Source organism: Leucopleurus acutus (genome assembly GCF_964270905.1).
Source record: "Leucopleurus acutus genome assembly, chromosome: 16".
In the NCBI taxonomy this organism is placed as follows: domain Eukaryota; kingdom Metazoa; phylum Chordata; class Mammalia; order Artiodactyla; family Delphinidae; genus Leucopleurus; species Leucopleurus acutus.
This window is the reverse complement of record NC_139158.1, coordinates 72,550,651-72,567,135: the sequence shown is the minus strand read 5'-3', so window position 1 is coordinate 72,567,135 and position 16,485 is coordinate 72,550,651. Positions and strand designations below refer to the sequence as shown.

General features: G+C 39.8%; 1 pseudogene across 1 annotated transcript; it reads right to left on the bottom strand.

The window, feature by feature from the left end:
* Positions 1–611: 611 nt before the first annotated feature.
* Positions 612–16,072, bottom strand: LOC309973546 (transcriptional adapter 2-alpha-like; annotated as a pseudogene). Its single transcript has 2 exons — positions 15,673–16,072; positions 612–1,776 (listed from the first exon to the last, which is right to left on the bottom strand). The product of its transcript is annotated as a transcriptional adapter 2-alpha-like (transcript).
* Positions 16,073–16,485: the final 413 nt, after the last annotated feature.

Here is a 16,485-nt window from a genome sequence, read left to right as displayed (position 1 = left end):
ACATTTTATATCCGGTGCCGCCTCCTCAAAAGTCTACTGCAGATTAGACAGCCAGACTGCAAGTTACAAAGCCAGACATTAAAGTTGAAGATGCAGTTTGGGACAAGACCATCATGGGGAGATTTTCCTCCTCTTTGCTCATAAACATAAGTTGTCAGCTTAAAAAAAATCCTCAGACATAAGAAGAAAGCTTTCTCTCTCTATAACCTCTTTATTTTAAATCTGTCTGTAATGTTTGAAGGCAAAACAGATAATCAGCAAACCAACCTCCCAAGCAAGTACAAGGATCTGAGCTGGACTCCTGGACTAAAGACTGGTTTAGTTCTATTTCTACCAACACTGTGATGTGAGGTACCATGGTTCTTGTTTTCGTTACAAGAGGTGTTAGGAAAGAATGCCCGCACACAATTAATAATAGCTTATCTAGCACGTAACTCTGCAGCACAGTACCAACAACAGGAGTATTTTAAAGCAGGGTGGAGAAGAAAGTAGACATTCATACAAGTTAAGGTTTCCTTTGTTTCTTCCCCTCTTTTTACAAGGAGAATTCAGCTCAGAGACAAACTCCAGAATGCCCGTACTGTCCTTTGGCCCACTAGGCCCAGAGAGCCTCAGGCTTCAGTGATGTGTCCTTCTCAGATGAGGAAATCATAGATTTCCCATGTTTTGTTCACGTCTATCTTGATGAGTGTTCTTGCCTGTGCCAGTCTCAAGCCTCCTTGCTTGTTACATTCGTTCAGTAGAGCAGATTTGTATTCTAAATAGGCTCCTGGGAACAACCTCACCATCTGACAGAGCTCCTTTTCTTTTTCATTCAACTTCTCTGTGCCAGGGAGGCCAGTGAGGTTCAAGGGTGGTGAACTTCGTCTACCTGAATTCGAAGCCATTGGTATGGAAGGACTCAGGCCAGAATCAACGTCAGCCTGCCGGCGGAGCCACTGCTGGCAGGCGCTACGGTCCTGGATGTACTGGAGAACCTCTGGGAGCATAGGGCGTTTGAGACGTTCCTCTTCTGGAGTCTTTCTGAGGTGATCCTAGGTTCTGGCACTACAAAAATTGGTAATGCCTGCTGTCCTGTATTTCTGGAGCCTCTTGATTTCCCTTCGGAGTTCGAATTCCAATGCATGGCTTTCAATGAACTTGTCATGCTCCACCGGCGCCACTATCCTTGCAAATCGCCTCATTGTTTCTGAAGGCTCTTGGACTAGCTTGGGATACCGCCGTTCCATTAACTGAAATTTTCTAAGGTTGATTGATCCATGGTCTCTTATAATTTTTTTTCTCCTTTGTCTCTCCTTTAACCTAGAATGATAGATATCTACAACAGCCATCTTCAGAGTGTGTAAAATGTCCGAGTCATCTTCAACAAAATCAATGTCTCTCAAGTCCTCTTCTGAATAATTGTCAAATTCCTCATTGAAATCTGCCATGTGCCGAGAAAGCAAGGAGTCAAAGGTAGGTCGGGGAGGGTCATCTGTAGAGTGAAATGGAATGGCTGTGTCAGCAGTTTTTGCCTCCTCTGCTTGCTTCAGGTTCAGCAGGGTAGATGCAAACAGATGGTTACTGATGAAATGCTTCACTCCTCCTTGGTCTTGGTGCACATTTGATTGGCTACATCCTGTCAATTTCCAAAGCTGCAGTCCATCACAGCTTCTAAAAGGGCCATTTCTTCTTGAGCAGTCCAGCTGGGGTCAAGAACAGGAAAATCTGAGGTCCTTATTTCGTAAGTGTGATCACTTTGATGTTTCTTGTACTCAAATCCTCGAGTGAAACATGCTAAAGGAACTCAAACGGTCCATTTCCCAGTTGACAAAGACTGTTGCTTTGATCTTCCTCAATGTAGGGATCTTTCAAGGAGATTTCAGAACTGGCCAACACATACACCAAAGCTGACCACCACCCCCCTCACCGCGTCCCCCTCCTCCGCCTAAATAAAAATTTTAACTCATTCTTAGACCTGCACAAAACAGCTCAGGGTGGCACCCTTTCCTCCTCTTATCTAGATATTGCCTCCTGTTGTTTGGTTACTTCTGCTCTGGACTTCTGCATTTCTGCTTCATGATATCCTTAAACTGGTGAAATTGGTTCATTATTTTCTTTCAATTCATGTGCCAAAAAAAAAAAATCTAAATTATACAAAAGGGATCATAGAAAAAAATAACTTTCTAAATTGAAACAGACACCAGAAAAAGTAGAAAATCTGAATAATATTGTAACTATCCTAGAGATGGAATCAACAGTCAACAATTATTTGACCAAAAAGAAGCATTAGGATCAGATTTCTTCATAAGAAAAGGCAACCAAGGAACAACTAATTCTAATATGATATAAATAGAAAATAAGATACAATTTCCAGCATGTTTTATGAAGTAAACATAATCTTGATACCAGAACTTAATAAGAATTTGTGTCAATTATAGCTCAGTAAAGCTGTTAAAAAATAAAATTCTTGGGGCTTCCCTGGTGGCGCAGTGGTTGCGAGTCCACCTGCCGATGCAGGGGGCACGCGTTCGTGCCCTGGTCCGGGAGGATCCCGCATGCCACGGGGCGGCTGGGCATGTGGGCCATGGCCACTGGGCCTGCGCGTCCGGAGCTTGTGCTCTGCAGCAGGAGAGGCCACAACAGTGAGAGGCCCGCATACCACAAAAAATAATAATAAAAATAAACAAATAAATAAATAAATAAAATTCTCAACAAGGATACTATGAAAAAGGAAGATTCTAAGCCAGTCTCACTCATAGAACATAGATTCATGAACACAAAAATCCTAAATAAGTCACTTACCACCTGAATGCAGTAATATGCAAAAAGGACAATTTTTTGTGACTAATTTTAATTTATCTTAGCTATCAAAGGTAGTTTAATGCTAGAAACTCAATTAATGTAATTCACCACACTAACAGATTAAAGAAAAAATATAAGCTTAGATATAGAGCAGCATGCAATAAAATTCAAGATGCAGTTGCAATATAAAAATAGCAAATTAGGAATGAAGAATAATTCTTTTAAAGTGATAAAAACTACCCCATAGCAAACATCATACACAAATGTGAAAGGTTTTAACCTCTCCTTATAAAATCAGGAACTATTCCCAATTCTGTTCAATATTATGTGGGATACCCTATTCTATAGCATCAGACAAGTAGAAGAAATAAAAGGTGCAAGTAAGTATTGGAAAGAAAAAACAAAACTGTCATTATTCAAAGATGATGCAACTGTGTTCAAAAAATTCCAGACAAATCTACAGATAAATTGTTAGAATCAATGAGAGTTTATTATGACAGACACATACAAAGGAACTATACAAAAATCAATGGTACTCTATACATCAACAATACAAATCAGTAAATGAAATTTTATTGATATATATAATTATATAAAATATGAAGAGCTTATGAATAAATGTAATAAATTTTGTGCAGAACCACTACAGAGGAAATTAGAAAACTTTAGTGAGAGACATTTTTTAACATCCTCAAATCAGAAAGGTATACCATGTTCATGGATTGGAAGACTGAATATGATAAGGATGCCAATTCTCTTCAAACTGATTTTTAGTCTCAATGCTATCAAACCCCCAGAAAGGTTTTTGTAAAAGTAAACCAAAAAAAAAAAAAGGCAATATAATTCTAAAATGCATACAAAAAGTGCAAAAGACAAGATAGCCAAGATACTCTTGAAGAATAATTTAATAAGACTTGATATAGGAAATATCAAGGTTTATTTTAAAGCTGTAATAATTATGATAAAGTGGTATTACAACAATGATAGATATGTAAATGAAACAGAATAGAGAGTCCAAAAACAGATGATTGCACATAATGAGAGTATGTTTTCAACTTGGCTGTAGTAAACAAATATCACTTTGGTTATTTTAAGAAGGCTGCACATCATAATATTAATATACATTCCCTGAGTGGTTGATAGGAGGATACAGGTTAAAAAGGTAGTATAGAAGGAAGAAGAAGGCAAATAAAAACAAACAAATAAATAAATAAATATCGCTTTACCAAAGAACTCAACAAGTCTGATGTGATCCTATTACATTTATAAGTATAAATGTCCATGAAATCTTACCAACAGAAAAAAAAAGTAGGAGAGTAATATATGTGTTTTGATAATATTTCAGTCGAATATAGAACTCCTGACAATATTTATGTATGAAAAAGGAAAAGAGTTTGAAGGAATACACACTGCTGTGAACATTGGTTACATGATGATGATGGGAGGGGACAAGTATGAGTAGTTTTTCCTTTATATGTATTAGTTTCTAATTTTTTTGCTTGTCACAACTGTCGACGAAACTTCAGTTAACAGTCAAGTTAAGAAGAAAAGAGGGGGGCTCCCTGGTGGCGCAGTGGTTGAGAGTCCTCCTGCCGATGCAGGGGACACTGGTTCGTGCCCCGGTCTGGGAGGATCCCACATACCTCGAAGCGGCTGGGCCCGTGAGCCATGGCCGCTGAGCCTGCGCGTCCAGAGCCTGTGCTCCGCAACGGAAGAGGCCACAACAGTGAGAGGCCCAAGTACTAAAAAAAAAAAAAAAAGAAGAAGAAGAAAAGAGGGAATTTTATTTGAGCCAAACTGAGAATTATAATCCGGAATACAGACTCTCAGGAAGCTCTGAGAAACTGTTCCACCAGATGGAAGTTGAAGGCACAGTCATATACATTTTCGAGACAAAGGATCATACATCAAAATGACATACTGATACTTTACACAAAGTTCACCAACGATACATAGTCCGGGTAAGCACATACAAAGAGAGCAGCAAGTCCATGACCACTACAGAGTTGGGAAAGAATGCTATTCTTTTAAGAAGTTGCACTGCTAGTGTCAAAAGAAAGGGGAAAAAATTTTCTTTATGGTCAAACAGACACTCTTATCTTTGAGGAGGTTTGGTTAATGTGTAATGCAGATGCACACTGCTTATCAGGGAGGGAGGGAAGAGACCCAAACGAATGCAGAGAGAGAATTTTATGTTTAATTTTTTCTTGTCCTGCCTGAAAATATGAATTTTATTTCATCACAGCAAAAGTGATCTGAACATATCAAATAAAGAAAATTAAAATTCATAAAGAATAAAGAACTTAAGCAACCATGTGAGTGGAGAAAGGCTAATTGAGAGTTGTATCTAAAGAAGTGATTATATACATGTAATCACTTTTTAAAAATATTTATTTAATTTATTTATGTATTTTGGCTGCACGGGGTCTTTGTTGCGACATGTGGGGTCTTATAGCTGCGGCTTGTGATCTTCCTAGTTGCGGCATGTAGATTCTTAGTTGTGGCACGCATGTGGGACCTATTTCCAAGACCAGGGATCGAACCCAGGTCCCTTGCATTGGGAGCACTGAGTCTTACCCACTGGACCACCAGGGAAGTCCCTATATACATGTAATCATTAATGCAAGTGTTAAGAAGAGATGCTTAAATTATGTGTCATAATGTAAAAATATAATAATGCGTTATTCTGATGCAGTCAAAAGAAATCACTCTAGGTAGTTCAAGCAGAAAAAGAACTTCAGCTATTGTACGAGCACATTTCACTGTAAGAACCCAAATCACACGTGAAATCCTGGATGTGAAAGAGTCTGGGAAAAAATAGGCAATTGCTTTACAACCCCTGCAGGAAGGCATTCTGGGATCAGTTGAAATGCTTGTTGATGAAGACACTGCAGGTACCTGCCATACCCCTGCACCCTCCCACACTTACACTTCCAAACATCAGCAAATATTCACCTCTCAGAAGGCAAAGCACCCACCTTGCGTGGGAGTTGAAGTGAACGGGTCTGAGAACAAGAAAGGTCGGACACAAGTGCTGGGAGATAAAAAAAAAAAAAAAAAGAAAGATAAAATAAAATGCATCGGGGAAAAAGAATATGGAGTATTGAGAGAGGTTATTACCTTGAAATGTTGGAGTAATATCTCTTAGTGGCCATGACTGATGGCGGAAGCCCTCCTATTTCAGATGAGTACTTAACAATCAAAGAAGTCCACACGTGTATTAAGAAAACTGTCCGTTATTGTAGCAACAGAGGAGGGAGCCCTTGAGCTAAGAAGCTAAGGAAACTATTCTAACCTCCAACCCATCCAACTCCAGTAAGATATTCCTTTCAATAACTGGTCCATGAAAATCTACTGATATTAAAATAAGAAAGAAATTTAGAAATCATAGACCATACAAAAATACTCTTTTTTAAAAAACAGAAATGAGTAGCAAAGCTTAAAAGCATTTAAAACAGGATTTTTAAAATCCCCAGTAAAATGTCACCACAAAGCTGAGAAAAACTGATATTCTAAAATAAATGTTTAAAACTAGTAAAGCAAATTAAAGGTATGAGGAACCATCGTAAAGCAGAAATACAGAAACTCAAAGAAGAGATAGCAAAATAGCAGGGAGATGTGAAATGGAATCTGAAAGACAGTAGAGAAATTGAAGAAAAGGACAAAAATATTTCATAAATAAGGACTAAGTAAAGTAAGGAAGAAAATGGAAAACATAAGAAAAGCAAAGAACATGAAATAAAAATAAAGAAGTAGCTTAAAAATACAGAGAGAGTCTTAAATATTAAAAAGTCAATGGTGATTCACCAGACACATAAATCAAGTCCCACAAAGAAGAAAATCAAAACAACAAAATAGAAGAATTATTTAAAACTATAATTGAGGAAAATATCTCTGAAATAATAGATTTGAGTCTACATATTAAAAGCTCACATTGTGAATGCAAGTAAAATTTGCAAATTTAGAGAAGAGCTAACACTCATTCTTCTCAAACTCTTCCAAAAAATTGCAGAGGAAGGAACATTCCCAAACTCATTCTATGAGACCACCATCACCCTGATACCAAAACCAGACAAAGTTACTACAAAAAAAGAAAATTACAGATCAATATCACTGATGAATATAGATGCAAAAATCCTCAACAAAATACTAGCAAACAGAATCCAGCAGCACATTAAAAGGATCATACACCATGATCAAGTGGTATTTATCCCAGGGATGCAAGCATACTTCAATATATGCAAATCAATCAATGTGATACACCATATTAACAAATTGAAGAAGAAAAACCATATGATCATTTCAATAGATGCAGAAAAAGCTTTTGACAAAATTCAACACCCATTTATGATAAAAACTCTCCAGAAAGTGGGCATAGAGGGAACCTACCTCAAAATAATAAAGGCCATATATTACAAACCCACAGCAAACATCATTCTCAGTGGTGAAAAACTGAAAGCATTTCCTCTAAGATCAGGAACAAGACAAGGATGTCCACTCTTACCACTATTACTCAACATAGTTTTTGAAGTCCTAGCCATGGCAATCAGAGAAGAAAAAGAAATAAAAGGAATACAAATTGAAAAAGAAGGAGGAAAACTGTCACTGTAGATGACATGATACTATACATAAGAATCCTAAAAATGCCACCAGAAAACTACTAGAGCTAATCAATGAATTTGGTAAAGTTGCAGTATACAAAATTAATGCACAGAAATCTCTTGCATTCCTATACACTAATGATGAAAAGTCTGAAAGAGAAATTAAGGAATCACTCCCATTTACCATTGCAACAAAAAGAATGAAATACCTAGGAATAAACCTACCTAGGGAGACCAAAGACCTGTATGCAGAAAACTATAAGACACTGATGAAAGAAATTAAAGATGATCCAAACAGATGGAGAGATATACCATGTTCTTGGATTGGAAGAATCAATATTGTGAAAATGACTATACTACCAAAGGCAATCTACAGATTCAATGCAATCCCTATCAAATTACCAATGGCATTTTTTATAGAACTAGAACAAAAAAATCTTAAAATTTGTATGGAGACACAAAAGACCCCGAACAGCCAAATCAGTCTTGAGGGAAAAACATGGATCTGGAGGAATCAGACTCCCTGACTTCAGACTACACTACAAAGCTACAGTAATCAAGACAATATGGTGCTGGCACAAAAACAGAAATATAGATCAATGGAACAGGATAGAAAGCCCAGAGATAAACCCACACACCTATGGTCAACTAATCTATGACAAAGGAGGCAAGGATATACAATGGAGAAAAGACAGTCTCTTCAATAAGTGGTGCTGGGACAACTGGACAGCTACGTGTAAAAGAATGAAATTAGAACACTCCTTAATACCATACAGAAAAATAAACTCAAAATGGATTAGAGACCTACATGTAAGACTGGACACTATAAAACTCTTAGAGGAAAACACAGGAAGAACACTCTCCGACATAAATCACAGCAAGATCTTTTTTGCTCCACCTCCTAGAGTAATGGAAATAAAAACAAAAATAAACAAATGGGACCTAATAAAACTTAAAAGCTTTTGCAAAGCAATGGAAACTACAAACAAGACGAAAAAGGAACCCTCAGAATGGGAGAAAATATTTGCAAATGAATCAATGGACAAAGGATTAATCTCCAAAATATATAAATAGCTTATGCAGTTCAATATTAAAAAAAAAACAACCCAATCCAAAAATGGGCAGAAGACCTAAATAGACATTTCTCCAAAGAAGACATACAGATGGCCAAGAAGCACATGAAAAGCTGCTCAACATCACTAATTATTAGAGAAAGGCAAGTCAAAACTACAGTGAGGTATCACCTCACACCAGTTAGAATGGGCATCATCAGAAAATCTATAAACAACAAATGCTGGAGAGGGTGTGGAGAAAAGGGAACCCTCTTGCACTGTTGGTGGGAATGTAAATTGATACAGCCACTATGGAGAACAGTATGGAGGTTCCTTAAAAAACTAAAAGTAGAATTACCATATGACCCAGCAATCCCACTACTGGGCATATACCCAGAGAAAACCATAATTCAAAAAGACACATGCACCCCAATGTTCACTGCAGCACTATTTACAATAGCAAGGTCATGGAAGCCCATTAACAGACGAATGGATAAAGAAGATGTGGCACATATACACAATCGAATATTACTCAGCCATAAAAAGGAACAAAACTGAGTCATTTGTAGAGACGTGGATGAATATAAAGACTGTCATACAGAGTGAAGTAAGTCAGAAAGTGAAAAACAAATATTGTATATTAATGCATATATGTGGAACCTAGAAAAATGTTACAGCTGAACCAGTGTGCAGGGCAGAAACTGAGACACAGATGTAGAGAACAAACGTATGGACACCAAGGGGGGAAAGCGACAGGGTGGGTGGTGGTGGTGGTGCTCATGGTGGGATGAATTGGGAGATTGGGATTGACATATATACACTAATATGTATAAAATGGATAACTAATAAGAACCTGCTCTAAAAAAAAATAGAATAAAATTCAAAAAAAAACCTCTCAAATTTCTCTTGGTAATTAAGTAGGGATAATTCATATTATTAAATACTAGCAAAAACTAGATAAAAAATATGAGTAAAAAAAGTTACTATTGAGCATTATCAAAATACATAAAATACCTACGAATAAATGCATCTAGAAATGTACAGAAATTTTCTGAAAAAAACCTACAAAATTTTACTAAATGACATTTAAAAAGATATGAATACATTGATTTTGAAATTTTCCATAATGAGGAAAAAAAAGATTCTAAAAAGATATGCTCTTCCCCAAACAGGAAGCCTCTACAAGGTCAAGATGTCCTTCTTGGCCAACATCATTTATACCTTAAATATAATCAAAATCAAAACCCAGTGGGTTTTCCAACCTCTAATAAAGTAATTGATTCAGGTGATGATTATCCATGGCTTCTAAAATCATTTGGTAAAAGTTTGACTGGGACTGGATATTTACAGGGGGGCCAAGTCTTCACCTCACAGTTTATCTGCAGTTTGTAAGTAGGAAAGCACCACTTTACAAAGAGAGTATGAGGGGATTTCACCTAAAAAGCATTCATCTATCTTCACTGCACTAAAAGTCTTCCTCCTGAGATGTTGCAATACAAACACACGGCATGGCTGTGATGTGTTCTTGTCAAAATACCGAACTTGAACCTCAACAAAACTCATCTACAGGAAATACGAAGGATAGAGGAGTAAGTTGAAAGATATCACAGGGAAGTAACATGGGATACTCTAAAGAAAAATTCCTCTGTTTCGTTCAACAAATAAATAACATGAAGCAGGAAGAGGAGGATGGGAAGGAAGAGAAGTACAAGTTGAAGAAATGTTTGAGATTAAAAGAAAAGAGACATACAACCAACTCGATGTGTGTGACTTGTTTGGATTCCATTCAAACAAACAAAGTGTACCAAGTCCTTTCTGAGATGGTGAGAAAAATAGACTATTAGATGATGTTAAGGAAATACTGTTAATTGTGTTAGGTATGACAACGGTATTGTGATTACATGAGAACATGTCCTTATTTCTTTGAGATGCAAACTGAAGTATTGAAGGATAAAAATGAGAGATGCAATGGATTTACTTTAAAATACTTCAGCCAGAAAAGGAGTGGGCTATACGAGAAGGAAGTGTTGTCAAATGTTAATTGCTGAGACTTATAAGTTCCAGAGGTGTAATGTACAGCATGATGACTTTAGCTGTCAATACTGTATTGTCCACTTGACGGTTGCTAAGACTAGAGCTTTTTTTGTTGTTCTTGCTGGAGTTTGCTCACTCTTTTCCCTCTCAGTTCTACTGAGATCACTGACACACAGCACTCTCTGTAAGTTTAAGGTGTACAGTGTAATGATTTGACTTACATATATCATGAAATGATTGCCACAATAAGTTTAGTTAACATTCATCACCCCAGATACAAAAGAAAAAAACAATGTTCTCACCATAACAACTACCACAGAATGGTAATTGTGTGAGTTAAAGAATGTGTTCACTGTTGGTGGGAATGTAAATTGGTGCAGCCACTATGGAAAGCAGTAAGGAGGGTCCTTAAAAAACGAAACAAGAGTTACCATATGATCCAGCAATCCCAGTCCTGGGCATATATCTGGACAAAATTCTAATTCAAAAAGATACATGCACCTCTATGTTCACAGCAGCACTATTCACAATAGCCAAGATATGGAAACAACCTAAATGTCTATTGACAGAAGAATGGATAAAGAAGATGTGAGATATATATATATATAATGGAATATTACTCAGCCATAAGAAAGAGTGAAATAATGCCATTTGCAGCAACATAGATGGGCCTAGAGATTATCATACTAAGTGAAGTAAGTCAGAAAGAGAAAGACAAATACCATAAGCTATCACTTCTATGTGGAATATAAAATGACCCAAATGAACCTATCTACAAAACAGAAACAGACTCACAGACATAGAGAACAGACTTGTGGTTGCTGGGGGGGAAAGCAGTGGAGGGATGGACTGGGAGTTTGGGATTAGCAGATGCAAAATATTATATATAGAATGGATAAACAACAAGGTCCTACTATATAGCACAGGAAACTATATTCAATATCCTGTGATAAACCATAATGGAAAAGAATATGAAAAAGAATGTAGATATATGTATAACTGAATCACTTTTCTGTACAGCAGAAACTAACACAACATTGTAAATCAACTGTTAAATCAATAAAATAAATTTTTTAAAAAAGAATGTGTTAACTAACCTTATTATGGTGATATGTAATATATATGTGTACCAAATCATCACATTGTGCACCTTAAACTTACACAATGTTATATGTCAATTAATATATCAACAAAGCTGGGAGAAATGTTGATTATTGAATCTGGCTGATACGTATACACGGCCTCAGAAAAGTATTTGCTGTTTTTTTTGTGTGTGTGTGAAAATTTTTATGATAAAATGTTTAACAAAAAACAATGAATTTAGTTTTGAAATTTAAAAAAATGATTGTTAGGTCCACATGAAAGAATGAAACACTTGTGACATAGACAATTAGATTAATGAAGATTAATGAAGGGTAATGGGTACCACCAGTCACTAAAATGTATTGTGAAGCTACAATTACCAAAGCAATGATGGCACAAGAATAAACAGTCAATGAAGAAGAACAGAAACCCCAAACACAGACCCTGTTACATATAAAACTTGAGTTTTTATAAAGTTCTGATTTCCAATCAATGGCAAAAGTATGAATCATTCACTAAATGATACTAGGACAATCTACAGGTATGCCTTTCTTATAGCAATCCTACATCCACATAAAAACTGCGTTTTTGATGCAAGATTAAAAGGTATTTTGCAAAATGTGCAAGGTATTCATGCCTGATAGAGTAGCTGTAGTGACAGATTTACAAATTTCCTTTGCTTTTTTTTTTTTAACATCTTTATTAGAGTATAATTGCTTTACAATGGTGTGTTAGTTTCTGCTTTATAACAAAGTGAATGAGTTATACATATACATATGTTCCCATATCTCTTCCCTCTTGTGTCTCCCACCCTCCCACCCTCCCTATCCCACCCTTCTAGGTGGTCACAAACCACCGAGCTGATCTCCCTGTGCTATGCGGCTGCTTCCCACTAGCTATCTACCTTACGTTTGGTAGTGTATATATGTCCATGCCACTCTCTCACTTTGTCACAGCTTACCCTTCCCCCTCCCCATATCCTCAAGTCCATTCTCTAGTAGGTCTGTGTCTTTATTCCCATCTTACTCCTAGGTTCTTCATGACCTTTTTTTTCTTCTTCTTCTTCGATTCCATATATATGTGTTAGCATACAGTATTTGTTTTTCTCTTTCTGACTTACTTCATTCTATATGACAGACTCTAGGTCTATCCACCTCATTACAAATAGCTCAATTTCGTTTCTTTTTATGGCTGAGTAATATTCCATTGTATATATGTACCACATCTTCTTTATCCATTCATCTGTTGATGGACACTCAGGTTGCTTCCATGTCCTGGCTATTGTAAATAGAGCTGCAATGAACATTTTGGTACATGACTCTTTTTGAATTATGGTTTTCTCAGGGTACATGCCCAGTAGTGGGATTGCTGGGTCGTACGGTAGTTTTATTTGTAGTTTTTTAAGGAACCTCCATACTGTTCTCCATAGTGGCTGTATCAATTTACATTTCTACCAGTTGTTTTATATTGAGGTATAATTGACATATTATATTACTTTTAGGTGTACCACATAATGATTTGCTATTTGTATAGATTGTGAAATTGACCACCATAATAAAGCTTAACATCTGTTGCCATACATAGTTACAAAATTTTTTCTTGTGATGAGAACTTTCAAAATCTACTGTCTTAGCAACTTTCAAATATCTAATACAGTATTATTAACTATAGTCACCATGCTGTACATTACATCCCCAGGACTTATATATTTTATAACTGGAAGTTTGTACTTGTACATTTTCACTTTGACAAATTTACCCTAAGAAAATAGAGATGTGACTCAAAATGTATGTATAGAGATTGTTTCACAGCTTTATGTATGAAAGCTAAAAAATGGAAACTTACGTGTTTCACAATAAGGAACTAATTATATATGTTTTGGCATATCAATCTTACAAAATACCATATAACCATTAGAAATGATGATATTGGAGGACACTTCATGACACTGGAAAATGTCTACAAAATCATCTTAATCGGAAAAGCATTTCTTCAATGTACATGTAGTTTGTAATCAGGAAGAAAAATTAGCCTCATAAAATTCTCCTTCTAAATAAAGTTGCCAAGGGGATGCTAGAATTCCAAAAGTCACATCAGATCATAGACGACAGGGCTCCTCTTTTCCTGAGAGCTTAGAAGATAGCATGAGGGATTCAAGTTAAACCCAAGAAAGAACTTCCTGAATGTGGGAGCTGTCCTGGACTGGAACATGCTCTTCCTTTCTCAGGGTCACATGAGGTACTGCCTCACTTCCAAGGACCTGGATGGGGTTCATGGAGAGGTGATGACAGATGTCCCAGCCTAGTTAGAAATTAACTTTGTGTCCTTGAGCCAGTCCCCTCCCATTGACAGCCTACAGTTTCCTTATCTTTCCAATGGGAGGGTGGGGAAGATGGTCTTGATCTCATCCGGTCCTGGTAAGTTACTAAGGTTCAGTGGGGTTTCTACTTGGGGCCCCTTAGGACCCTGAGCCCTAGTTGTCTCTCTTCCACCAAACGCAGGAGCGAGATGATGCGAAACGTACGGTGGGGGCCTTGGCTGAGACGATTTTTTGCTCAGGATCCCTTAGGGCCAGAGAACGGGTCCCAGAGGCCACCTCCATCTGCTGTGACCAGCGACCGCAGCCCAACCTAAACCCTTGCCCCATCCAGCCCCGACAGCTCCGTCAGCCCCAGGCGGAGGGCAGTTCTACCAGATGCCACTGAAGGTGACCTTACCGAAGGTGGGGAGGTCTCACTCTCCCATCCACGGGAGCCCAAGAGGGGAGGCCAGGGCTGGCCTCAGTCACCGTGCCAGCCTGGGCCAGCCTTCTCCAGCAGAGAGCTCTGACCCTAACTCGAATGCTTGCTAAGCACCCAGAACTCTGCAAACCCCTCCTGGCCATTCAGAGCTGACTTTCATCTCTGCCTAAGTCATTGCTGGGGCTTCAAAGTCTTAGAGAACCAGGAAAGGGAGCATCTGACTCAACAATCCTCGCTCTTTATACAGATGAGAAAAACTGAGGTCCGAAGAGGAACAAGGCTTCTCCAAATCACAGCCCAAGTCGGTGATACAGGCAGGACTGGATCCTAGCCCCAGGCGCCCAGGGCCTGTCCCACCCACCATCAGTTCTTGCACAAGCACCCTTGCACAGAGGCTCTTGAGCAGGGGGTGAGGCCAGGATGAGGCAGACACATGCCACTCCAGCCAGCCCCTCTCCTTCCTCCCCTGACTCAGTTGCTCTAGCCTCCCTGAGGCTGCAGATGTTAATTTAGGGGCCTCTGGGTTCCACCTCATTAGGTGTTGGCAACAGAAACATGAGGGCCCACAGCCTCCTTCTCCTGGTGGCCCTCCTGGCTTTGGGGAGCCAGCTGCCTGCTACCTTGGGCAGGAGGAAGGGAGGGAGTATGGGCAGGTTCCTCTGCTCCAGGCATAGAGGTGGTTTCTACCGCGTAGGGGAGAATAAGGGTTTGGGGGAAAGCAAGCAGTGCAGTGTGTGTGTGTGTGTGTGTGTGTGTGTGGAGTGTGCCTGTTTCTTAGTGCTTCCAGCAGCTTGCCTTTTGTCTGTTTAGCTTTGTGCCTGTAAGCCTGCCTGTGTGTGGCTGTAAATGTCCTCCTGCCAGTTTCCTTGTGCTTGTCTGTGCCTGTCTACACATTTGAGTGTAAGATGGTGTTTACACACCTGTGTCTGTCTCTATGTACACGTGTATCTTTGTGCCTGCTTGTCTGCGTGGTTTGCATCTGCACATGTATCCTTAGGAACGACCGCATACATGTGTGCCTGAGCCTGTGTGCCTGTCCATGTGAGAACACGCGTCTCCCAGTGCCTCTGGGGAGGGGAGGAGATGGACCGGAGGTCCCTGCTCTTTGGTTGTCTCCATGGAGGTGTCTGGATCTGTGGGTTCGCATGGCAGGGAGACGACTCTTTCTGTCACCTTCTGTGGCCAACTAGGCCTGGTCTGGCCCCCTGTCCATCTTGTTTCTGTCATTCTCCAGCCTTCTCTGTCTCCCAGCCCAATCTGTGTAAGGGCCTCCAGAGTTGACTAGGGGGTGTGGTTTCTGGGATCTGGGATCTGTCTGGAGGAAGCTTTACCCCTACCTGTCTTCTCCTCCGCCTCCTCCAAAAGGCTGGGTCTGACCTGTCAACAGGCGCGGGAGGCTGGGGCTGCTGGGGTAGCTACACAGGTGCCTCCCAGCTCGGGCGATGCCTCCACCTCCATCCCTTCTGGGGCTGTAACACTCTGACCTACATACACCCGGGCAGCCCTGGCCCTGCTTTGGGGGAAAGAGACAGTCGTGGGGGCAGGTTCCCTCCTCCACAGGGCCCTGGGGAGCAGTTCTCTGCATCCTCCCTGCCCCTCGAGCCTTCCTCAGAGCTGTGAGCGGCTTTGGGAAGGAGAGTGCCCAGAGGCCCCCAGGCTGACGAGGGAAGGATGCTGGCGAGTTCCAAGGCCAGGGCCGCGCTGGTTGTGATTCAGGCACCATCACCACGTTCCTCTCATTGCCGTGTTGTGAGGTCAGGACTATCTTTAGTCCCATTTTAGAGATAAGGAAACTGAGGCTCAGCGGGAAACCACTTGTGCAAGGCCAAGGACAGGACTCTGAGTTAGTGTCACAGGTGGCATTTGGATGCAGGTCTTTGGAATCAGGCAAACTCACTCTCCCAACTTACTCCTTGGAAAATGAGGTCGCATGACTCTCCTAGGAGCAAACAATGTCTTGAGGAACAAGGTGCTGGCAGCCAGTAAGTGCAGCCTAAGTGGGCACTTCAGGAGAGCTTCTGGGGGCACTGGGAGAGGACACCCCAAAACCCAGCCCAGCTGCACAGAGGTGAGAGCTGGCGCCCGCAGAACCTGAGCCCACGTCGGACCTGTGTCACGGCTCAATGGGACACGCTGGTTTCCCCCTAATTCACACGCCCCTTTCTCCCCTGATTCTCTCCCATGAGACAT